This window comes from Panulirus ornatus, chromosome 53 (assembly GCF_036320965.1).
Source record: "Panulirus ornatus isolate Po-2019 chromosome 53, ASM3632096v1, whole genome shotgun sequence".
Classification (NCBI taxonomy): Eukaryota; Metazoa; Arthropoda; class Malacostraca; order Decapoda; family Palinuridae; genus Panulirus; species Panulirus ornatus.
The window spans coordinates 7,290,025-7,314,555 of NC_092276.1; the positions used below are offsets into that span (position 1 = coordinate 7,290,025).

General features: G+C 39.1%; 2 long non-coding RNA genes across 2 annotated transcripts in view; one reads left to right on the top strand and one right to left on the bottom strand.

Moving 5' to 3' along the window:
- The window catches only part of LOC139765208 (uncharacterized), a 91,441-nt gene extending 82,451 nt beyond the window's left edge, over positions 1–8,990 (top strand). The window contains exon 3 of the long non-coding RNA XR_011716607.1: positions 8,569–8,990. This is a non-coding gene — a long non-coding RNA (uncharacterized lncRNA). The remainder of the gene's footprint in view (positions 1–8,568) is intronic.
- Positions 360–24,484, bottom strand: LOC139765209 (uncharacterized). Its single transcript, XR_011716608.1, has 5 exons — positions 23,984–24,484; positions 20,603–20,718; positions 19,862–19,972; positions 8,984–19,650; positions 360–5,781 (listed from the first exon to the last, which is right to left on the bottom strand). It is a non-coding gene; the product is annotated as an uncharacterized lncRNA (long non-coding RNA).
- Positions 24,485–24,531: the final 47 nt, after the last annotated feature.

Genomic DNA, 24,531 nt, shown 5'->3' on the forward strand with positions numbered 1-24,531 from the left:
GTATATTTGCGTGTGTGGACGTATGTATATACATGTGGATGGGGGGGGGGGGGGGGTTTGGGCCATTTCTTTCATCTGTTTCCTTGCGCTACCTCGCAAACGCGGGAGACAGCGACAAAGTATAAAAAAAAAAAAAAAAAAAAAAAATTATCTTGCCGTGTGAAAGATCGGTGTAAGTCTAAGCCAATTGGATTAGTCCAGACCTGATGATCATGGAGCACCACCGGGGAATGTTAACCCAGGAGGGACCTGCCAGTCAAGATGGCTGGCTGAGCAAAGGTGATATTCAGTGTAATATGTGCCATGTCAAGGTAGCTTAAAGGTGAAGGAGGCAGAGGGATTGAAAGAAACAGTGATTCCATAAGTGGCACCAAGCTATTTTTCTTATTCCAACTGTAGAGAATCACACCTTAATCCCATGCATCATGACAAGTTTTGAAAAAAAATTATATATATAATTGCCTGCTACAAATAATACAAATATAATGTCATTTAATGAAAACATAATTTCCATATAAACTAAATTGATTATCATTACATCTTTCCCAAAAACAAAAACAAAAGAAAAACACCAAATATACTGCACAACATTACTCATAAATATGCAAAGTACAAAAATTACCTTTACATTATAGATCTATAGGTCTAACCTCTTAGGGGGTTGTACTAGTCTACCTTTAGATGTTCTAGCCTCAATTAAATCATGCTTACTTCTCTTTGGTGTACCTTCCCCATTTGTGTCCACTGCACTTGTCACTTCTTCCGGTTCATCTTGTCTACTGTTGATTCCGTGTCACAAAACCCTCTCCTTCATGACATATATCAGTAAGTTTGTCATCATAACCATTGGCATGTATTCGAGAATTTGGGCTTTCTGCTGTCTTATGCAGTGGCTGCCTATTTTTCCTGTAAATCTGACCATCACTATTCTTAACCAGATATGATCTAGGAGCAACCACTATACCTTTTTTAAACTCTTTACTTGTGCCACAATAAAATTTCTGACTATCTCGTGAGTCTTGAAGTACGTGTCTGATAGTCAGTGAGTTCTGTCTCTGGTCACAACAAGGCTTCAGAAGAGGGGAATGTGGTTCGTGTTTTCTTACCAAGCAGTAACTGACTGGGGCTTGCTATCCCCAGAGCACGTTTTTCTATAATCCAGCACACTTAGATAAAGATCCTTGCCCTCTTTGGCTGCCTTCTTCATCAGCCTCTTTACTGTCTGTACACTTATTTTCTGCCAGGCCATTACTTTTTGGATTATAGGGGGATGAAGTTGTGTAGTCTATTCCACATGACTTGCAGAATTCTTTAAATTTTACAACTGTGAACTGTGGGCCATTGTCACTGTGAATAGTTTGAGGTATTCGTGCCTAGCAAAATGATACTTTTTTGAGTATTTCACAACAGTACTGGAATGATTATTTTCTGATAAGTCAAACTCAAAATATTTGCTGTAATAATCAACGAGCAACAGTTGCCTCTTCCCATTCATCTCAAATAAATCACCTCCAAGTTTTCGCCAAGTGAGTTTAGGGACTTCATGAGACATCAATGGTTCCCTTGCCTGGTGGATACTGTTAGCATTACAGGTGTCACAAGCAATAATCTTGTCTCCTATCTTTAAAAACCTTCAAGCTTATACCTGCAGTGTCTAGTTGTTCATGAGTTACTAGATTTACTTGAACCTCTACATTCTCATTTTGCACTTCTTCAGCCCAGCTGACTCTACACAGAACATTAGCTATATGCATGTCCCCTTTCTTATGTATTCTAAGGACTATTTCTGGAGTCTGAGAAGCATTCCCTGTAACTCAGGAGAAGCAGATGACAAGGACATCTTTAAAATACTCTCTAAGGGTTTATGATCAGTCTCTACAACTACTGTACTTCTCCCATACAGATAAGAATGAAATTTCTCGACTCTCAAAAACAATGGCCAGCAGCAACTTTTCAATTTGAGCATAATTTCTCCGAGTTTTAGTTAGGGACTTGGAAGCATAGGTAACAGGGTGATCTTCCTGAAGAATACAAGCCTCTATAGCATACCATGAGCCATCAACAGCCAAGGTTACAGGTTTAGATACATCATACCTCAAAACTGGTGCTTCACAGACCATTTGCTTGAGTTTCAGGAGACATTTTTCCTGTGGTTCTTCCCATTTATATTCAGTATCTTTCTCCTGTAACCTTTTCAGAGGTTCATTTATTTCAGACATCTTGGGATCAAACTTTCACAAGTAGTTGATCATTCCTAGGAATCTAAGTAACTCTTGCTTATCCTTAGGAGCTGGAAAATTACTTATAGTATCTACCTTCTTAGGGTCTGATCTTAACCCTTCTGCTGTTAATGCATAGCCAATGTATTCTACCTGCTTAGTTTTAAGCTTAAGTTTGGCACGGTTCAACCTTAAATTTCTTTCCTGGCATCTCTTAAGGACTTTCTCTGGTCTCATCATGTTGTGCTTCAGACCTACCATAAACTAATATGTCATCCATTAAAACTTCCAGTCCAAGATCATCAAACAATTCATGCATGTACCTCTGGTAGATTTCTGGAGCTGAACTTATTCCAAAGGGGGAGACACAAGTACCTGTATCTAACAAAACAAGGGTTAAATACAAGCAGTTTGGAAGACCCTTCATCTAGTTTAATTTGCCAAAACCCCTTGGTGGCATCTAACACAGATAACATCTTGCCATTTGCTAACCTGGTTGTAATTTCCTCAATTGTATGTAGTGGATAGTGGTGCCTCTTCAAGGCTATATTTAAATTGCTTGGATCTAGGCATATTCTTAATTTACTTCCCTTATCTACAATATCCATACTGTTAACCCAGTCTGTGGGATTAATTTCATTGATGATTATGCCGTGTCCTCTAATTTACATTTTAAGCTCTCTCTCAGACCAACAGGCACTTTACAGGGTGGATGAGCCACTGGTATAATCTTTGAATCATCCTCTAGATACAGTTCACCCTCTAGGCATCCCAATCCATTTAATACATCTTTTTATTTCTGGAATACCTTATCAGTAGTTGTGTCTAAACTGGTCTCTGACTTTGCTTGATTCATGAACTTTACTAACCCTAACAATGTGCATGCATTCTTACTCAACAGTGGCACAAAATTTACATCAACAATCAAGAAAGTGAGCTGATATTTTCCAGAGTTACGTAAACATTTCATTTGACATTACCAAGGGGTTTAATTTTACTTCCAGTGAAGCATCTAATACCTTCTTTGTGCATTTCAACTCTGGTTTTCCTTTTAGCATGTCATAGATTCTTTTAGGCAATACACTGACCTCAGCTCCTGTATCCATTTGGAAAGACACCAGTTGATCTTGAAGGAGAAGAGTAAATGTTTTCTTGATCTGGTCCTCTTAACTGGAGGACACTGAAAGACACTGGTTGATCTTGAAGGAGAAGAATAAATGTTTTCTTGATCTGGTCCTCTTAACTGATTGGAGGTTACCTTGGACACTGCTTCTGCTGACTTCTTCAGGACATATAAACCTCTCACTGGCTTCTCATAACACCCTTCAGAGTCGGATGACGAATCTTCTTTACCAGCCTGACAGAAACTCTTGCCTTTTCCTGAACTGCTGAAGTTGTTACACCTACTCTTGAAATGTCCAGTCCTGCCACACTTCATGCACTGTTTGTTGCTCGCTGGGCAGTGTATCTTTCCAAAGACATGCTTGAGGCCACAGACTTAAGGTCCTGTGTGATGTCGCCAGGAATTGAAGATTGATACTCACTTCTATGACTTCACACTGTAGACATTCAAACTTACAACAGCACTAATCTCCTTCATCTGTTCTTCACTTGCCTCATGAGCTGTTCATCAAGGATTGTGCCACCTTTCCTCAACAGCCATCCACGTAATTTGTCACTGCTGATGCCACATATAATTCTGTCTTTGACCATATCCTTCAAGGCACCAAAAACACAGTTTATAGCCATATTTCTTAGGTCAGTAACAGAACTATCAATAATTTCATCAGCCTGTTGCACTCTACTATTAAAAATGTATCTTTCAAAAGTGACATTCTTCTTTAGTTCAAAATATTCTTGCAACTTGTCTATAGAAGTCTTGTATGATTTTTTATCAGCTTCCTCTACAGGCAAAGTGTTATATATATGGAGCCTTTTTTTTTTTTTTTTTTTTTTTAATCAGCTTCCTCTACAGGCAAAGTGTTACATATATCAAGCAGCTCTCTTCCACCACAGTTTAGCAGTAAGGCAATCGTTGCTTCATCCTTCTTCTCATCTTTCTGAGAACTCACTAGATATATCTAAAATTCCTCGCAGAATCTTCTCCAATTCTCTGCTCTATTAACTGATAACATCAGGGGTTCAAGAAGTCGACCTTGGAGGCTCATCCAGAATGTTCTGGGCAACCAGAACGTTCTGGTGACCACAACAATGACACAGGGAAACTGCCACTTCGAGACAGCACCTTAGTTCTTGCCACCAACCTTCTTCCTCCCTCTCACACAAGTAACTCCTCTTTATAGCCAGAGGCACGTGAGACGTCGGCACACCTGACACCATGTAATATGTGCCATGTCAAGGTAGTTTTAAGGTGAAGGCAGAGGGATTGAGAGAAGCAGCATTTCCATAAGTGGTGCCACGTTATTGTTATTGTTCCAACAGTACAGAATTGCACCTTAATCCCATGCATCATGACAAGTCTTTTTAAAAGAAATGTGATATAAATGCTTGCTACAAAAGCAACAAATAATACAAATATAATGTCATATAATGAAAATATAATTTCCATATAAACTGAAATAAATATCAATGCACCAGTAACTTGCTATTTCTAACATGTTTTTCAACTCACCGAAGTTTTCAATGCAGCTCTTTAATTTTTCTTCTTTGCATAACTGTGATATGAAATTCAGCTTTATCATCAACACTGAGCATAATGGTGTTACTAAATATCTAAATTCATCCCCAACTTCCATTTCTTCATCAGGCAGACTGATGTCTTATTGTGATTTTACCACTTTTACTCGTGCTTTTCTTTTTCAGCAGTGTCTTCTTTCATCCTTGAAGAGGCCCACCATTCTATCCACTTATTCCAATAACTTGGCCAGTAACAGCTGCACACAGCATCTATAGAAACTTCCACTAAGTATCTCCATTATCAAGTATTATACCACAATGACCCCACCTCATTCTCATCAAAAATTATCTCCCATCCATAAAAACACTAAATAGCCAAGTTGACATCACACTCCAAACCAATCACTCATACCACCACTTATCAAACATGCACTACTAAGATTTATAAAGCTTTAAACAGGACTGAAATTGTTAAAACTTTCCAGAGAGCTTTTACATTCACTTTTATCATATGCCTTTTCTAAATCTGTGAATGCTACATACAATTTCTTCTTTATTCTCTCAAACTTTCTCTTATTTCTTTGTCATATTAGTCACTTTTACTTCCCTTTACACAACAAGGCAATTACTGCCTTCACCCAGGCGTGATGGACTTGATCACCTTTTGGACACACTTAATCCACTCAACTGCAGTTTCACCTCCACTCTTCAGCTCATTCATCATTCCATCAATTTACCTTTTGTCAGAAAAACACCAATTCAATGTCTAATCTTTTAGAGAAGATGAGTAAATCCTTGACATACATTTCATCCTGAAAGTTGCACTTGTTGTCTTTGCAGGGAGGGTGCTGTGACAGCTGCTGCTCTGTGTAGCTTTTGGCATTCAAATGTTAGTTCACAGGCCTTTCATGCTGGCAGCGGCCATCTAAAACAAAGCAGTTCCTCATTTAGTTTCATATACAGTTCATAGATATATTGAGCATTTTCTTTATCAGATGTATAAACAAATTTATTATCATTATCGTTATACTTAATATCTGTTTTCCACGTCAGAGAGGTATTGCAAGGAAACAGATCAAGAATGGCCCTTCCACTCATATACATAAATCCCCATACATGCACACATACATATTAACATATACATTCACATACACAGACAAATGCATATATATACACATGTACATATTCATACTTGCTTGCCTTCATCCATTCTTGTCGCTACCAAACCCAGCAGGAAATAGCGTCACTACCCTCTGCTTCACCGAGGTATCACCAGGAAAACAGACAAAAAAGCCCACATTCGTCAACACTCAGTCTCTAGCTGCCATGCACAATGCCTTATCAACATCCAGACCCCACACACCTTTCCATGGTTTACCACCAGACACTTCACATGCCCTGGTTCAATCCAATGACAGCATGTCGACCCTGGTATACCATTGTTCCAATGCACTCTATTCCTTGCACGCCTCTCATCCACCTGTATGATGAGGTTCCAATCGCTCAAAATCTTTTTCACTCCTTCCACCTCCAATTTGGTCTCCTGCTTCTCCTTCTTCTCTTCACCTCTGACACATATTCTCTTTGTCAATCTTTCCTCACTCATTCTATCCATGTGTCCAAACATTTTCAACACACCCTCTTCTGCTTTCTCAACCACTTTTTTATTTCCATACATCTCCCTTATCCTTTCATTACTTACTCAATCAAACCACCTCATACCACATATTGTCCCCAAACACTTCATTTCCAACACATCCACCCTCCTCCATACAACCTTATCTATCGCCCATGCCTCACAACCATATCACATTGTTAGAACTACTTTTCCTTCAAACGTACCCATTTTTGATCTCCGAGACAATGTTCTCTCCTTTCACACATTCTTCATCGCTCCCAGAACCTTCGCCCCCTCCCCCACCCTGTGACTCACTTCTACTTCCATGGTTCCATTCAATGCAAAGTCCACTTTTAGATATCTAAAACACTTCACTTCCTCCAGTTTTTCTCCATTCAAACTTACATCCTAATTAACTTGTCCCTCAACCCTACTGAACCTAATAACCTTGCTCTTATTCACATTTACTCTTAACTTTCTCCTTTCACACACTTTTCCAAACTTAGTCACCAACATCTGCAGTTTCTCACTCGAATCAGCCACTAGAGCTGTATCATCGGAGAACAATAACTGACTCATTTCCTAGGCCCTCTCATCCCCAACAGACTGCATACTTGCCCCTCTTCAAAACTCTTGCATTTACCTCCTCAATCACCTCGTCCATAAGCAAATTAACAACTATGGGGACATCACACACCCCTGCCGCAGATCGACATTCACTGGGAACTAATCACTCTCCTCTATTCCTACTCATACACGTGCCTTACACCCTTGGTAAAAACTTTTCACTGCTACTAGCAACTTACCTCCCACACTATGTACTCTTAAACCCTTCCACAAAGCATCTCTGTAAACTCTGTCATATGCCTTCTCCAGATCCATAAATGCTACATACAAATCCATCTGTTTTTCTAAGTATTTCTCACATACATTCTTCAAAGCAAACACCTGATCCACACATCCTTTACCACTTCTAAAACCACACTGTTATTCCCCAATCTGATTCTATGTACATTCCTTCACCCTCTCAATCAATACCCTCCCATATAATTTCCCAGGAATACTCAAGACTTATGAATACTTACCTTTTCCCCTTTGTCTTTGTACAATGGCACTATGCATGCATTCTGCCAATCCTCAGGCACTTCACCATGGTCCATACATTCATTCAATATCCTTACCAACCAATCAACAACACAGTCAGCCCCTTTTATGATAAATTCAACTGCAATACCATCCAAACCTGTCACCTTGCCGGATTTCATCTGCAAAGCTTTCACTACCTCTTCTCTCTTATCCAAACCATTCTCCCTGACCCTCTCACTTCGCACACTGCACCGACCAAAGCACCCTATATCTGCCACTCTATCATCAAACACATTCAACAAACCTTCAAAATACTCACTTCATCACCTGTTCCACACTTGCCCCCTTCAGTGATGTTCCCATTTGTTCTCTTGTCTTACGTACCTTATTTACCTCCTTCCAGAACATCTTTTTATTCTCCCTAAAATTCAATGATGCTCTCACCCCAACTTTCATTTGACCTCTTTTTCAACCCTTGCACCTTTCTCTTTACCTCCTGCCCCTTTCTTTTATACATATCCAAGTCATTTGCATAACCTCCCTGCAAGTATCGTCCAAATGCCTATCCTTTCTCTTTCACTAACAACTTAACTTCTTCATCCCACCACTCACTACCCTTTCTAATCTGCCCACCTCCCTCCTTTCTCATGTCACATGCATCTTTTATGCAATCCATCACTGCTTCCCTAAATACATCCCATTCCTCACCCACTCCCCTCATCATTTGCTCTCACCTTTTGCCATTCTACACTCAATCTCTCCTGGTACTTCCTCATACTTCAGTGAAAAGATGGATGTTGAATTAAAATAATGATGGCTTTCATTACTGCTAAACTCTGAGGATCAATATATGAATAATCAGTTCATCAGTCAGGCTGATTAACTCAATGACAGGTGGATTATGTAAGCAAGAATACATGAGTGTAGTATATGAATGTACACCTGCTAAGGGAATATGTATGTCTGAATGGGGATTGAATGAGTAACTCTGTTTCCATATATTTACAGGTCATGGTGTTATGTTCTGCCTCCAACCCCTTACGTTAATGGATGTACAGTCAGCCCGTTGGCACATTAAAACAGATAATTCTGAAATATCAGCTTCTGTTAACAGAGAGATTTGGCCTAGACACAGATTCCCTTACCATCTGGCTAACATCTGACAGCTGATGGCTGTAATTAATTACCTACTTTTGGTTCTTGTTACATTGGCCAAATACCAAACACAAAAATTTGTAAAAATATATTTATAAAAGCAAAAGTAAACATGGCAATCTCATAACATAAATAATACAATTACACTGGATACAAAGATCTCTTTATCTTACTTTACTTAACATCTCTGGCAAATTTACTGGCCTCAATTATATAACAAAAGGGTCTGAAATGACTGAGATGTGAACAGATTACATTATACATTTACCAACAGCTTTGTATCACATTCTTCCTCTATGGCCATTCTGTGAGAGAGAATTGACCTTGGCCTTCTTCCATTTTCTATAAAAGTTCTTCAAATTACTTTCTCTTGTCTCTTACATATATTTTGTCCTTCCATAATTTGTAATAACATTGAAAATATTTACTTCAATTTGTTTACACTAATAAACAAAATCTCTTATATGAACATTCAATAATAAGACCCTCAAAACAATATAATGTACACTGGACATATCATTCCTCAAAGAAAACTGAATATAATGCATAACTAAAACATTTATTGGTAAATAGGGGCGATAACTGTAACATGAATCAGCCACTAGTTGACTCATGACTAACTGGTATATGAGACAGTACATCAGCTATAACATTATCCTTTCCTCTTATATGCTTAATAATCATATTATAATCTTGTAACAAAAGACTACACCTTGTTAAACGTTGGTTTACATTTTTCATCTCATGCAAAAATACAAGGGGATTGTGATCCATAAACACTTGGATCAACCTACCTACTCCTCTCAAATATACATCAAAATGATTCAAACTTAAAATCAAGGCTAATGTTTCCTTTTCAAGAGTACAGTAGTTTTTCTGATGGGACAGAAACTTCTTGGAAAAATAACAAATTGGAAAATCATTATCATTCTCCTGCATTAAGACTCCACCAACCCCAAAATCACTCGCATCTATATACAATCTAAATGATCCATCATAATTTAGAGTAGAAAGTATAGGTGTACATACAAGTATCTTTTTCAATTTTTCAAAGGCCTCATCACATTGATCACTCCATACAAATCTGACTTTCTTTGACAATTAGTTGGTTAATGATAAAGCAATGATAAAGCAATGATTGAGAAATTCTTGCAAAACATACGATAATATCCCTCCATGCCCAGAAATCTCAATAATTCTTTCTTATTTGTAGGTGCTGGAAATTTTACAATACTTTCCATCTTAGCAGTGATTGGTCTTACACATCCCGGACCAACAACACAGCCTAGATATTCTACAGTTGCTCTAGCAAATTCATTCTTTACAAGGTTTAACATTACATTTGCTTTGGCCAACCAATTAAACACTTCCCTCACTAAATACAACTGTTCTTCCCAAGTTTTTGAATACAATACTATATCATCTATATACACAGAACAATCTTTAACATCACAAAATACCTGATTTACTAATCTTTGGAAAGTACTACCACTGTTTTCCATACCAAAGGGCATCACTTTATACTAAAAGAAACCATCCATAGTTACAAATGCAGAAATTTCCTTTGCTCTTTCAGTCAAAGGTACTTCCCAATACCCTTTCAGTAAGTCTAACAGTTACAAATTGAGCATCTCCTATCTGATCACTACAAACATCTACTCTTGGAATAGGATGTGAGTTAGCTTTAGTTATCTTATTTACCTTTTTTAAATCAGTACAAAATCTATAAGAAATACCATCAGGTTTAATTATCAACACACAAGGTGAACTCCAAGAACTACTACTTTTTTCAATCAGATCATTGTCAAGCATACACTGTACTTCTCTCATTTTAGGATTCACTCTATAAGGGTGCTGCTTGATAGGTGTTGCATCGTCAATTTCGTTGTCATGCAGTAATACATCAGTTCTAGGAACATCAGAAAACAAACACCTAAACTCATTCATTATTTGTATGATCCCATCTCTTCTTTCAATTTCTATATGATAAAGCTTCTTTTTCAAATTATCTAACTCATCTGAATTTTTTAACAATTTGTCTTCACATCTCTCCAACTTTACATTCTCACTTCCATCCACATCCTCTGCATCATCAGACATAACACATGCACAATGCACAACTGTAACCTCATCATCCTTTGCAGAATTTCTATCATAAGGTTTTATCATGTTTATGGGACACAACTGGCTTGGCTTCCATCTTTCTGGAGTATTCACAATGTAGTTCAAATCATCCAATCTTGTCTCAATACCCCAGGGACCATAAAACTTTGCTCTCAGAGGATTTCCTGTCTGAGGCTATAATACCAACACTCGATCACCTGGTTTGAACTCTCTGCTTCTAGATTTTTTTGTCATACCATACCTTTATATCTTCTTGACATCCTTTTAAATTTTCTGCAGTAATCTCTCTAGCTCTATACAATCTGCTTTTAAAATCTGATACTATTTATTTATTCATTATACTTTGTCGCCGTCTCCCGCGTTAGCAAGGTAGCGCAAGGAAAAAGACGAAAGAATGACCCAACCCACCCATATATACACATGTATATACATACATTATCCCTGGGGATAGGGGATTAAGAATACTTCCCACGTATTCCCTGCGTGTCGTAGAAGGCGACTAAAAGGGGAGGGAGCGGGGGGCTGGAAATCCTCCCCTCTCGGTTTTTTTTTCAATTTTCCAAAAGAAGGAACAGAAGATTGGGCCAGGTGAGGGTATTCCCTCAAAGGCCCAGTCCTCTGTTCTTAACGCTACCTCGCTAATGCGGGAAATGGCGAATAGTTTGAAAGAAAGAAAAAGAAAGAATATACATACACGCCCACACACGAACATATACATACCTATACATCTCAACGTATACATATATATATACACACACAGACATATACCTATATACACATGTACATAATTCATTATGTCTGACTTTATTCATTCCCGTTGCCACCTTGCCACACATGAAATGAAAACCCCCTCCCCCCCGCATGTGCCTGAGGTAGCGCTAGGAAAAGACTACAAAGGCCACATTCGATCACACTCAGTCTCTTGCTGTCATGTATAATGCATCGAAACCACAGCTCCCTTTCCACATCCAGGCCCCACAAAACTTTCCATGGTTTACCCCAGACGCTTCACATGTTGGTTCAATCTATTGACAGCACGTCGACCCCGGTATACCACATTGTTCCAGTTCACTCTATTCCTTGCATGCCTTTCACCCTCCTGTATGTTCAGGCCCTGATCACTCAAAATCTTTTTCACTCCATCTTTCCACCTCAAATTTGGTCTCCCACTTCTCCTCGTTCCCTCCACCTCTGACACATATATCCTCTTTGTCAATCTTTCCTCACTCATTCTCTCCATGTGACCAAACCATTTCAAAACACCCTCTTCTGCTCTTTCAACCACACTCTTTTTATTACCACACATCTCTCTTACCCTTTCATTACTTATTTGATCAAACCACCTCACACCACATATTGTCCTCAAACATCTCATTTCCAGCACATCCACCCTCCTCCGCACAACTCTATCTATAGCCCACGCCTCACAACCATGTAACATTGTTGGAACCACTATTCCTTCATACATACCCATTTTTGCTTTCCAAGATAACGTTCTCAACTTCCACACACTTTTCAATTCTCTCAGAACTTTCGCCACCCCCTCAACCCTATGATTCACTTCCACTTCCATGGTTCCATCTGCTGCCAAATCCACTCCCAGATATCTAAAACACTTCACTTCCTCCAGTTTTTCTCCATTCAAACTTACCTCCCAATTGACTCGTCCCTCAACCCTACTGTACCTAATAACCTTGCTCTTATTCACATTTACTCTTGGCTTTCTTCTTTCACACACTTTACCAAACTCATTTTGATGTATCTGAATCATACATACTTCAAAAATCCAGGAGAATCGCTCTTCACTAACTATTTCTCTTTAAACATACTTAATGGACCTCTTATTTCATGTCCATACACTAATTCAAATGGACTAAAATCTGTAGACTCGAGTACTGAATCTCTAATGGCAAACAATGCTAAAGGCAGACCCTCATCCCAGTCTAATGACAATTCTTCACAATTCATTCTCAAAGTATTTTTCAAAGTCTGATGAAATCTCTCCACAACTCCTAGCCTCTGTGGGTGATAAGCACCTGACATCTTATGTGTTATATGTAACCCCTTTAATATCTTCTTAAACATTCCTGAAGTGAAATTACTTCCCTGGTCTGACTATAATTTCAAGCATGCCCACCCAGGAGAAATATTTCACTAACTCTTACAATATTTTTAGAATGTATGCTACATAATGGTACCACTTCTGTAAATCTGGTAGATGCACACATTATTGTTAATAAATACTGATTTCCTTTTAATGTTTTAGGTAGAGGACCTACACAATCAATTACAATTTTGCTAAAAGGTTTACAAAAAACAGGAATTGGCTGCAATGGTGCTGGCTGTATAGTCTAGTTGGGTTTACCTACTTTCTGACACAATTCATATCTTGCAATACAGGGACACATCTTTCTTCATATTTGGCCAATAAAAATGAGTTGATATTCTATCATTTGTCTTCCTAACTCTCAAATGTCCAGACAAAGAAGAACTATGAGACATAGCAATTACATGTACCCTATAATTCTTTAGAACAACAATTTGCTTTCTGACCTCCCAGTGATCAGATGCTGGAACATGAGCAGGCCTCTATTTTCTCATTAACACACCATTTTGAACATAAAATCCAACTGACACATCACTCTCATTCACATTTCTAGCAGCTCCACTCCAACATTCTTTCAAACTCTCATCACCCGTCTGTAACTTTGTCAACTCTTCCTTGTCCACAACAAAATCTGGAAATAAATCAATTTTCAATTTCACAGAGCTCTTCTCATTTCCAATTTCTGTATTATTTCTAGATAAATACTCATTAAATGATTCACCTAAATCATAATCCACTTCTCCTCTCTTTAACACTGACCTGGTCACAACACAAGCTGGATAAACAATTTCACTACACTGTACATTACTATCAGTTTGATTCTCTACAGTTTTATCTGTCATGTGGTTCACCTTTACAGTAGTATCTACATCAAATTGATTACTGCTCATAATAGGCCCTGGGACTAATTTGTCAGTCAAATCATTCCCCAATAGCATGTGTACTCCAAGCATAGGAAATTCCTCATGTATCGCAACCTTTACCTGGCCACTTACTCAAGAATTATTTAATGTAATGGGATAGGCTTGCCTAACCAAAGCCCTTTTACATTTATTCTTTCACCAGAGTAAGACTCCTTTGTCCACTCTAATACATCTTTCAGAATTAAAATCTCACTGGCTCCAGTATCTCTCAATATCAAAATTTTCTTCTCAGGAATACCTTTAATTCCAACCTTTCCTTCAGTAATATATGGCTCATAAATTGCACATTTTGGTTTATTCACATTTAATCCTATAGTCTTTGGTGATTTTTGACACTGATATTTACCATGACCAAATTCTTCACATTTCATTAGTGGTCTCTCCTGCCTACTAACATAAGGGTTATGACTAAACTGAGTTCTTGAATACTTGTATTGTGTGTTTTTGGAATCTATTTCCCACTTTGTTTTGCGGCAGTTGAACATTTGAATAGTGTGGATATTTATAAGGTTTGTCATAATTCTGTCTTATCACACTTTGTTTCCATGTTAATATTTGCTAGCTTCCATTACATTTTTCACTCTACTCTTGCATATTTCAGGTTGTAATCCACATTTGAACTGTTCTAATAGGATTAGTTGCCTCTGTTCTTCCACTGTCTCTACTTTTTCAGATTTACACCACCTGTCAAATGTCATTCCATATTCTCTGGCCATCTCCAGATGAGTTTGTCAGCTAATTTTCTTGATGTCCCTAAACCTTCTCCTGTATGCTTCTGCGTCCAATTCCAAATTTTTTAATACTGCTTCCTTAATAGCCTTATAATCTACTGATTCCATTAAACTAAGACATGCATATGCCTCTCTAGCCTTACCCTTAAATTTATCCTACTCCAACATAGCCCAGTCAGTTTCATCCCATTCTTTAATAGCGGCAAGTTTTTCAAACTGAACAAATAACTCCTCAGCTTCTTCAATAAACTCAGGTAACTGACTTACTTCATCATCTTTATCTCCAATTCTTCTCGTACCCTCTATTCCCTAATTGTCTAAGCCTTATTTCTTTATCAGCCTGGATTCTGTTTCTACCTCTATTTGTATTTTATCAAGTTCAAATTCTAATCTTAATCTCTCCATTGCAACTTTTTCACTATTAACAGCATCTTGAGGTTTTTTCAATATTGATAAGGACACCAATTGATCAATTAATTCTCTCTGCATGTCGCTTTAGACGTGTAAGCAGAGACATGCATAAAAACTGCCACCTGGTTCAATTCATCTTTATTACACTGGTACAGAAAATGTATATCATGGGTTTCAATAAACTTCTTAAATGATCTACCATGTTTAAACGCAGTACATTTACAAGTATGAACACTTACTTGTTTAGAGAAATCTCCAAATATTTCAAGAGAGCACAGTAAAGTACTAACCCACAGCACTTCGGACAGCTTAAATTACATGGTTTCGCAATTTCAGCTTCCTGGACCGTGTTTTCACATATTCATATCCTGGACAGCAAGCTTCCACATATTCAGATCCCAGACAGGTCCCTATGTTACATTCTGCCTCCACCCCTTACATTAAAGGGTGTATAATCAGCCAACAGGCCCATAAAAACAGATAACTCTGAAATCACAGATTCTGTTAACAGAGAGATTTGGGCTAGACACAAATTCCCTTACCATCTGGCTAACATATCCTGACAGCTGACAGCTGTAATCAACTACCTACTTTTTATTCTATTACACTGGCCAAATACCAAACACATAAAAAGAGGATACTTCCCACGCATTCCTCACATGTAGAAGGCGACTAAAGGGGATGGGGGGGGGGGGGGGGGCTGGAATCCCTCCCCTCCTTGTATTTTAACTTTCTAAAAGGGGGAATAGAATAAGGAGTCACGCGGAGAGTGCTCATCCTCCTCAAAGGCTCAGGGTGGAATGTCTAAATGTGTGTGGATGTAACCAAGATGAGAAAAAAAGGAGAGATAGGTAGTATGTTTGAGGAAAGGAACCTGGATGTTTTGGCTCTGAGTGAAACGAAGCTCAAGGGTAAAGGGGAAGAGTGGTTTGGGAATGTCTTGGGAGTAAAGTCAGGGGTTGGTGAGAGGACAAGAGCAAGGGAAGGAGTAGCACTACTCATGAAACAGGAGTGGTGGGAGTATGTGATAGAGTGTAAGAAAGTAAACTCTAGATTGATATGGGTAAAATTGAAAGTTGACGGAGAGAGATGGGTGATTATTGGTGCATATGCACCTGGGCATAAGAAGAAAGATCATGAGAGGCAAGTGTTTTGGGAGCAGCTGAGTGAGTGTGTTAGTAGTTTTGATGCACGAGACTGGGTTATAGTGATGGGTGATTTGAATGCAAAGGTGAGTAATGTGGCAGTTGAGGGAATAATTGGTGTACATGGGGTGTTCAGTGTTGTAAATGGAAATGTTGAAGCTTGTAGATTTATGTGCTGAAAAAGGACTGGTGATTGGGAATACCTGGTTTAAAAAGAGAGATATACATAAGTATACGTATGTAAGTAGAAGAGATGGCCAGAGAGCGTTATTGGATTATGTGTTAATTGATAGGCACGCGAAAGAAAGACTTTTGGATGTTAATGTGCTGAGAGGTGCAACTGGAGGGATGTCTGATCATTATCTTGTGGAGGCGAAGGTGAAGATTTGTAGAGGTTTTCAGAAAAGAAGAGAGAATATTGGGGTGAAAAGAGGTGTGAGAATAAGTGAGCTTCGGAAGGAGACTTGTTTGGGGAAGTACCAGGAGAGACTGAGTACAGAATGGGAAAAGGTGAGAACAATGGACATAAGGGAAGTGGGGGAGGAATGGGATATATCTAGGGAAACAATGATGGCTTGTGCAAAAGATGCTTGTGGCATTAGAAGCGTGGGAGGTTGGCAGATTAGAAAGGTTAGTGAGTGGTGGGATGAAGTAAGATTATTAGTGAAAGAGAAGAGAGAGGCATTTTGGACAATTTTTGCAGGGAAATAAAGCAAATGAGTGGGAGATGTATAAAAGAAAGAGGCAGGAGGTCAAGAGAAAGGTGCAAGAGGTGAAAAAGAGGGCAAATGAGAGTTGGGGTGAGAGAGTATCATTAAATTTTAGGGAGGATAAAAAGATATTTTGGAAGGAGGTAAATAAAGTGCATAAGACAAGGGAACAAATGGGAACTTCAGTGAAGGGGGGTTAATGGGGAGGTGATAACAAGTAGTGGTGATGTAAGAAGATGGAGTGAGTATTTTGAAGGATTGTTGAATGTGTTTGATGATAGAGTGGAAGATATAGGGTGTTTTGGTTGAGGTGGTGTGCAAAGTGAGAGGGTTAGGGAAAATGATTTGGTAAACAGAGAAGAGGTAGCAAAAGCTTTGCAGAAGATGAAAGCCAGCAAGGCAGCAGGTTTGGATGGTATTGCAGTGGAATCTATTAAAAAAGGGTGTGACTGTATTGTTGACTGGTAGGTAAGGTTATTTAATGTATGTATGACTCATGGTGAGGTGTCTGAGGATTGGTGGAATGCTTGCATAGTGCCATTGTACAAAGGCAAAGGGGATAAAGGTGAGTGCTCAAATTACAGAGGTATAAATTTGTTGAGTATTCCAGGGAAATTATTTGGGAGGGTATTGATTGAGAGGGTGAAGGCAGGTACAGAGCATCAGATTGGGGAAGAGCAGTGTGGTTTCAGAAGTGGTAGAGGATGTGTGGATCAGGTGTTTCCTCTGAAGAATGATGTGAGAAATATTCTACAAAGCAAATGGATTTGTATGTAGCATTTATGGATCTGGAGAAGGCATATGATAAGAGTTGATAGAGATGCTCTGTGGAAGGTATTAAGAATATATGGTGTGGGAGGCAAGTTGTTAGAAGCAGTGAAAAGTTTTTATCGAGGATGTAAGGCATGTGTATTGTAGGAAGAGAGGAAAGTGATTGGTTCTCAGTGAATGTAGGTTTGTGTTAGGGGTGTGTGATGTCTCCATGGTTGTTTAATTTGTTTATGGATGGGGTTGTTAGGGAGGTGAATGCAAGAGTTTTGGGAAGAGGGGCAAGTATGCAGTCTGTTGTGGATGAGAGAGCTTGGGAAGAGAGTCAGTTGTTGTTCGCTGATGATACAGCACTGGTGGCTGATTCATGTGAGAAACTGCAGAAGCTGGTGACTGAGTTTGGTAAAGTGTGTGAAAGAAGAAAGCTGAGAGTAAATGTAAATAAGAGCAAGGTTATTAGGTACAGTAGGGTTGAGGGTCAAGTCAAGTGGGAGGTAAGTTTGAATGGAGAAAAACTGGAGGAAGTTAAGTGTTTTAGATATCTGGGAATGGATTTGTCAGCAGATGGAACCATGGAAGCGGAAGTGAATCATAGGGTGGTGGAGGGGGCGAAAATTCTGGGAGTGTTGAAGAATGTGTGGAAGTCGAGAACATTATCTCCAAAAGCAAAAATGGGTATGTTCGAAGGAATAGTGGTTTCAACAATGTTAAATGTTTGCGAGGCGTGGGCTATGGATAGAGTTGTGCGGAGGAGGGTGGATGTGCTGGAAATGAGATGCTTGAGGACAATATGTGGTGTGAGGTGGTTTGATTGAGTAAGTAATAATAGGGTAAGAGAGATGTGTGGTAATAAAAAGTGTGGTTAAGAGAGCAGAAGAGGGTGTTTTGAAATGGTTTGGTCACATGGAGAGAATGAGTGAGGAAAGATTGACCAAGAGGATATATGTGTCAGAGGTGGAGGGAATGAGGATAAGTGGGTGGAGAGATGGAGTGAAAAAGATTTTGAGTGATTGGGGCCTGAACATGCAGGAGGGTGAAAGGCGAGCAAGGAATAGAGTGAATTGGAACAATGTGGTATAATGGGGTCGACGTGCTGTCAATGGATTGATGCAGGGCATGTGAAGCGTCTGGCGTAAACCATGGAAAGTTCTGTGGGGCCTGGATGTGGAAAGGGAGCTGTGGTTTCGATGCATTATTACATGACAGCTAGACATTGAGTGTGAACGAATGTGGACTTTGTTGTCTTTTCCTAGCGCTACCTCGCACACATGAGGGGGGAGGGGGTTGTTATTTCATTGTGGCGAGGTGGCGATGGAAATGAATAAAGGCAGACAGTATGAATTATGTACATGTGTGTATATGTATATGTCTGTGTGTGTATATGTATGTATACGTTGAGATGTATAGGTATGTATATTTGCGTGTGTGGACATGTATGTGGGTGGGATGGGCCATTCTTTCGTCTGTTTCCTTGCGCTACCTCGCTAACGCAGGAGACAGTGACAAAGCAAATTAAAAAATAAATATATATTTATAATAGCAAAAATAAACTTCTTTTTCTTTTCTTTCATACTATTCGCCATTTCCCGCGTTAGCAAGGTAGTGTTAAGAACAGAGGACTGGGCCTCTGAGGGAATATCCTCACCTGGCCTCGTTCTCTGTTCCTTCTTTTGGAAAATCAAAAAAAAAAATGAGAGGGGAGGATTTCCAGCCCCCCCGCTCCAAGCAAAAATAAACATGACTCTCATAACAAATACAATTACTTGATACATAATCTCTATCTTAATCTACTTAACATCTCTTTGGCAAATTTACAGGCCTCAATTATATAACACAAGGATTTGAAATGACTGAGATGTGTACAGATTACATTATACATTTACCAACAGCTTTGTATCACATCCTTCCTCTATGGCCATTCTGTGACAGACTTGACCTTGGCCTTCTTCCAGTTTCTATACAAATTCTTCAAATTACTTTCTCTTGTCTCTTACATATGTTTTGTCCTTCCATAATCTGTAATAATATTGAAAATATTTACTCTTAATTTGCTTACACTCTAATAAACAAAGTCTCTTATATCACCATACAATAATAAGACCCTCAAAACAATATAATGTACACTGGACATATTCCTCAAAGAAAACTGAATAGGATCTAATGGATACCTAAAACATTTATTGGTAAATAGGGGAGATAACTGTAACAATGGGAAGTGTTGACATACCTGTGTACATCTGTGTTAGGGTCATGGCATGGTTGAGTGTTACTCTTAAGCCACACAGGGACATTCACACTTGAGCAAACAGTTGTCATGGCACTCCATCAGTGCTTCATCCTGAAAGGGAAACAGTGTTATTATACTATCTGATGCATGACTTTTGTGTCGAGCTTATTACTATGTTTGATATTTACTGTGTTTATGACATCCAGGACAAATATTGCACTTACCAAAGTATCATTGTGAAATCTAGTCAAACACATAACTATGACATATGATACAAAATTTCAGTGTTGCTTTACTGCTATGATCAGATACATATAGTAAGATTCACAGCTACACAGGCAGATGATATAAGTGGTTTTATTACAGAATTACATTATGTAACATACATGTCAAATGTATGAAGCATAACTTCAATATTAACCATACAAATAGGTGTATGTAAACACATGAGATTATGGCATCTGGTACACTGCTACTAATAGCATGAAATCTAGTATATTCCCATGTTGTTTGTAACATAAGCCTGATGTCTGTTACATAACTAGAAATATGACTACAGTGTCTAAAACACTGTATGCCAGTAATTTCTGGTTCACTTGATGGGGTACTTTGTCAGGTACGAAACCATACATCAAGGCTATGAACTGTGGCTCTCATCCTGTAAAATCATGTACTGGATCCCAGCAAGGCAAAAGGCAAATCTTTTCCCGTTCCTAGTACTCAAATACAGAAGAGACTGACCTACTGCACTCAAGCGAGAGTTCTGTGGTCATCTTCTTGCTCTTCTCCACCCAAGGCCATTATTATCGTGTCACCCACTTAGGATACAGGAGTACCAGCTGGTAACAGCCACATGCCTATGTGATGGAAAGCAAGTATCAAAGCAATCTCAGAAAGAATCTCTGGATTCAATGCAGTCTCTGCCACCCTAGTACCTATCGAACTTGCAAAAACCATCGTCATTAGCAAATTTCAAGTTAAATGGCCATGACAAAGGACACTACACACTTACTGCACTCTACCCTTTAACCCCATAAGTCAGCAGTATCATGAACTTATCCCTAAGGTAAGTCGTAACCCCACCCAGGGCACTTGACAATCTCATGTTCTAGGTTTAATTTCATATCAGCAGAATCCCTTTGGGGGAATGCAATTGAGTGGGAGAAGTATAAAAGAAAGAGACAGGAGGTCAAGAGAAAGGTGCGAGAGGTGAAAAAAAGGGCAAATGAGAGTTGGGGTGAGAGACTATCAGTAAATTTTAGGGAGAATAAAAAGATGTTCTGGAGGGAGGTAAATAGGGTGCGTAAGACAAGGGAGCAAATGGGAACTTCAGTGAAGGGCGTAAATGGGGCGGTGATAACAAGTAGTGGTGATGTGAGAAGGAGATGGAATGAGTATTTTGAAGGTTTGTTGAATGTGTCTGATGACAGAGTGGCAGATATAGGGTGTTTGGGTCGAGGTGGTGTGCAAAGTGAGAGGGTTAGGGAAAATGATTTGGTAAACAGAGAAGAGGTAGTAAAAGCTTTGCGGAAGATGAAAGCCGGCAAGGCAGCAGGTTTGGATGGTATTGCAGTGGAATTTATTAAAAAAGGGGGTGACTGTGTTGTTGACTGGTTGGTAAGGTTATTTAATGTATGTATGACTCATGGTGAGGTGCCTGAGGATTGGCGGAATGCGTGCATAGTGCCATTGTACAAAGGCAAAGGGGATAAGAGTGAGTGCTCAAATTACAGAGGTATAAGTTTGTTGAGTATTCCTGGTAAATTATATGGGAGGGTATTGATTGAGAGGGTGAAGGCATGTACAGAGCATCAGATTGGGGAAGAGCAGTGTGGTTTCAGAAGTGGTAGAGGATGTGTGGATCAGGTGTTTGCTTTGAAGAATGTATGTGAGAAATACTTAGAAAAGCAAATGGATTTGTATGTAGCATTTATGGATCTGGAGAAGGCATATGATAGAGTTGATAGAGATGCTCTGTGGAAGGTATTAAGAATATATGGTGTGGGAGGCAAGTTGTTAGAAGCAGTGAAAGGTTTTTATCGAGGATGTAAGGCATGTGTACGTGTAGGAAGAGAGGAAAGTGATTGGTTCTTAGTGAATGTAGGTTTGCGGCAGGGGTGTGTGATGTCTCCATGGTTGTTTAATTTGTTTATGGATGGGGTTGTTAGGGAGGTAAATGCAAGAGTCTTGGAAAGAGGGGCAAGTATGAAGTCTGTTGGGGATGAGAGAGCTTGGGAAGTGAGTCAGTTGTTGTTCGCTGATGATACAGCGCTGGTGGCGGATTCATGTGAGAAACTGCAGAAGCTGGTGACGGAGTTTGGTAAAGTGTGTGGAAGAAGAAAGTTAAGAGTAAATGTGAATAAGAGCAAGGTTATTAGGTACAGTAGGGTTGAGGGTCAAGTCAATTGGGAGGTGAGTTTGAATGGAGAAAAACTGGAGGAAGTGAAGTGTTTTAGATATCTTGGAGTGGATCTGTCAGCGGATGGAACCATGGAAGCGGAAGTGGATCATAGGGTGGGGGAGGGGGCGAAAATTTTGGGAGCCTTGAAAAATGTGTGGAAGTCGAGAACATTATCCCGGAAAGCAAAAATGGGTATGTTTGAAGGAATAGTGGTTCCAACAATGTTGTGTGGTTGCGAGGCGTGGGCTATGGATAGAGTTGTTCGCAGGAGGATGGATGTGCTGGAAATGAGATGTTTGAGGACAAGGTGTGGTGTGAGGTGGTTTGATCGAGTAAGTAACGTAAGGGTAAGAGAGATGTGTGGAAATAAAAAGAGCGTGGTTGAGAGAGCAGAAGAGGGTGTTTTGAAATGGTTTGGGCACATGGAGAGAATGAGTGAGGAAAGATTGACCAAGAGGATATATGTGTCGGAGGTGGAGGGAACGAGGAGAAGAGGGAGACCAAATTGGAGGTGGAAAGATGGAGTGAAAAGGATTTTGTGTGATCGGGGCCTGAACATGCAGGAGGGTGAAAGGAGGGCAAGGAATAGAGTGAATTGGAGCGATGTGGTATACAGGGGTTGACGTGCTGTCAGTGGATTGAATCAAGGCATGTGAAGCGTCCGGGGTAAACCATGGAAAGCTGTGTAGGTATGTATATTTGCGTGTGTGGACGTGTGTATGTACATGTGTATGGGGGGGTTGGGCCATTTCTTTCGTCTGTTTCCTTGCGCTACCTCGCAAACGCGGGAGACAGCGACGAGGTATAAAAAAAAAAAAAAAGAATCCCTTTGATATGTATGTGTAACATCTCCCAGAGTGTCTTCCAGTGCATCAATTCAAATGCCATTTTAAGGTTTCAAAATACATCACAGGAAGTTTGAGTTATCATAAGTGAAATTAAAGTTACAAAACATTAAGTAATCTAATCAGTTAATGAAATTTTATGTGATACAGAGGGAACAGAATGCTGCATCAAAAGCATATGAACTTAAATATTGGTCAGCAACAGTGGAGCAAGGACATTACCATACACCAGGAGTACTATTATACACTGGTAGTCCTAGTCCATGGTAAAATTAACAGTCCACTTAAAAATGCAATTTAAACTATGAAAATCTGGTCCCCTATGATGTAAGCAAAACACATGGAAACCAAGTCCCACATGCAAATGCCCTTTGTTTTTAATGACTTCTTTAGTATAAAATTACAAAAGATGAAATTCAACCTGCATGATGGAAGGACTATAGCTGGGTACATTGATTCATTGCTTAACTGACTCTTGTTTCCATGGTTTACCCCAGATGTTTCACTTCTGTTTCAGTTCATTGACAGCATGTTAACTCCCGTATACCACATCATTCCAATTTACTCTATTCCATGCACACCTTTCACGCTCAAAATCTTTTTCACTTCATTCTACCACCTATTTGGTCTCCCTCCACCTCTGACACATATATCCTCTTTGTCAACCTTTCCTCAGTCATTTTTACCATACGTCCAAACCATTTTAACACACCCTATTCTGCTGTCAACTACACTTTATAACCACACCTCTCTCTCCCCCTTTCATTACATATTCGATAAAACCACCTCACTTTACATACTGTCCTCAAACGTATCATTTCCAACCCTCCATGACTCACAACAATATTGGTGGAACTACTATTCCTTCAGACATACCAATTATTGCTCTCCGAGATAACGTTCTCTTTCCACATTCTTCATCGCTCCCAAGACCTTCGCCCCTTACCCCACTCTGTGACTCTACAATTACATAAAAAATGTCTTTTAGGCTTTTTGAAATGCAAGACAAATAGTAACACATCATAAAAACTATCACATGCACTAAAATATTCTTTAAAATGAAGCAGCAGGGTTTAAGCAAACTTTAAATTGGGAACCTTAATAAACCAAAATGCAAGACAAAAGTAATATGGTTAAAATTACTAAATATGTGAACATGGTCTTTACCGATTTTCAAAATGCAAGACGAATATTAACATCGTTAAAATATCACATGTACTAAAATGTTCTTTACTATACAGCCTCAGGATATAAGCAAAACATAATTTGGAAACCTTAATAAACCAATATCATTTGACATCAAGGGATTTAATTTTACTTTCATTTTACGTGAAAACAACCAATACAGTCTTTGTGCGTTTCAACTCTGATTTTCATTTTAACTTGTCGTAGATTCTTTAAGGCAACACACTGACCTCAGCTCC